The sequence below is a fragment of the Apaloderma vittatum genome, unplaced genomic scaffold, assembly GCF_000703405.1.
Source record: "Apaloderma vittatum isolate BGI_N311 unplaced genomic scaffold, ASM70340v1 scaffold39894, whole genome shotgun sequence".
Lineage (NCBI taxonomy): Eukaryota > Metazoa > Chordata > Aves > Trogoniformes > Trogonidae > Apaloderma > Apaloderma vittatum.
In genome coordinates, this window is record NW_009712809.1 from 1 (window position 1) to 2,602 (window position 2,602).

Here is a 2,602-nt window from a genome sequence, read left to right on the forward strand (position 1 = left end):
GGGAACAGGTTTCAGAGGTGGGACACATCTCTTATCTCCAGCTATTCAGACAATAAATATTTCTGAAGTTTTATTACACAACTGACATTTCTGATGGATTCGTATGCCAGCGTGCCTGTGTCTTTCACTGTTGTGCCATAGTCCTGTGGGTTGGGTTTTCTTCCAGGACATGGTGTGCAAGGACAAAAGACACTCCCATCTCTAAAGCATTGTGATAAGAGGCCAGGGACTTGAGGACCAAAAAAACCCCCACACAACATTTCTTTTGTAATTGCAGAGATCTTCTGAGAATGGGATTCTGCAGACCTTGAAATTCAAGCCTGGATCCAAGCTGTGTGACCCTTTTCTACCTGCATGTCCTTTGCCCCTTTTATAGGTCTCAGCACAGCTTTGTGAATTACTTACGATGGCTATGATTGATAACCCCAGAAGAGATGAGAGGCATGTACAGCTCTTTTAGGAAAAATACAACACGCCACATTCAGACATTTCCCACCAGGTGTAAAGAGGCAGAAGGACACATGAAGTTGGAAGTGCAAAACTGGCATTACTGGGGTTTTCGATTATGAACACAACCCGTGACAGCATCTTCTCACTCAATAGATATCCTGTCCTGTGCATCCAGAACTACATATTTCGTCATAGTAATTCCTATATCTTGCTGCTGCTCTAGGCCCAAAGGCTAGAAGATCTAAAAATACCAAGCTATTTAGACAATAAGATCCAAAAAAATTAAACAGCAAGGGCGAGAGGAAAGGACAAGTCCTGCTAAAAAGCCAAGTCTGCATGCAGAAAACAAGTTCCCATTCTATTCCTACGCAACCTCTAACTGAAGCTGATAGCCCCATGCTGACAAAACAAACAACCGACCAAAACCCAACCAAGTATCCGCTGAAGGTTTGCCTGGTAGGAATGGTACAAAAATCCTTAGACTGTGTGAAGGTAACAAAGTACTTACCTGTATGTGCAGCCTCCCCAGTTTAATCCTGTTATCTTTTGTTAGAGAAGCTACTAGACTGTCCACTTCCTTCTCCCATAGTTCTTTTTGGTTGTAGCATCTGTCTTCATCAGCTATCTCCCTTTCTGGTAGGAGCTCAGGCACATCTATGGTTGGAAAAAAGAAAGATCAATAATGACTGAAGGAAACAAAGTACAGTGGGAAAGAGAAAGCTTCTGAAACAAGTCAAAACATGTTTTTCACTATAAATGCAGGCCCAAATTGGTCGTAACACATGCAACTGCATCTGCTGGGAATGCACAAGGAACATGCAGATTCACGTGGGCTATAAATAGGGAAGTATTTGTATAACAAGTTGCAGAGTAATGTAATAAACTACACTTTTCATCTGCCTGAGCTGTGCCTGAAATCTGGCCACTGATCTGTTTGAACACAAACTTTACGGACTCTTCCAAACTATTCTAGACAATTGCTTTTTAACCTGTCAAAAATGATGTTGTTTTCCGAGGCTCTCAATGACAATGTGATATGAATGAGTGAAATACCCTTTCCACCACTCCCAGCATTATCAATATTAACGATTCTGTCAGCAGGATTCCCGTTTGCTTTTTTTATAGCTCTAGGACTCTGCTTTGTTAACAGTATTATAATTTGGTTTTGTCAGTTAAGTAAGCCCATATGCTTCTAACACAAACAAGGAACAGATTTATTGTGAAAATGGTGCTATTTTTAAACATTTTTCCCCCTGACTAATTTGCAGCAAGTTAGTGATGTCATGTACTTTGAACATTAGAAAATCACAATGCTCCAAACCACTGAACTCTTGCTTTGTATACTGTTCTGAGAAAAAAGAAAAAAAAAAGAAAGAAGAGCTTAAGAAAATTATATTTTTAACGTGCAAAACATGTGGCTAAAATGCTTCAGGTTATGAAACAACAACCCTTACACTGATGAAGAACACACAAGGCGTTTTCCCTTTAAAGTACCAATATAAACGTCATTTTCAACATGTCACCCACTTTTTCCGGGCACAAGCTTGGTAACAAATATAGGCTTATAAGGAAAAAAAAAAAAAAGAAGCAATTGTGAGGCAGTGTAACCAAGCTACAGAGTTCATTGCTCAGTCATGTGCTCGCCATAAAAAGCTTCTCCTCTCTCTTGGGCTGTCAGCTTTAAGTCCTGCTCCTTCCCATATCAGCTCAGAAAGGTTCAGGCTGCAGTAATTTGCTGTGCAGGATTTCACAGCTTTCCAGAATCTTCTGTCAAAAAAAAAAAAGGGGGAAAAAAAAAAAAAAGACATTTTGGGAGACCACAGAACAACCAGGTGCAGCTCCCTGAAGCTAAAGCAAGTGAGCTGGGTGGGGATGGAAGCTGGAAGCCTTGCAGTTGCTACCGGAGCCTTCCAGTTATACCAGTTATAGTGTTTTATATATAAATATATTTATCTGCCCGGGTAGGGATCTTGCCGAGTGCTGCAGACGGCTTTTCTTCGGCAAAAAAGCAAGGAAGGTTTTCCTCTTACTGCGAGAAGGTTCGAGTTTTCCTCTAGGTCTAACTCTCAATAAGAAAGTCTACTCCCACTATTCTCTTTTTCCCCAATTTAGACATTGAGTCACTTGAAACGAACCTAACGTAACACTCTTT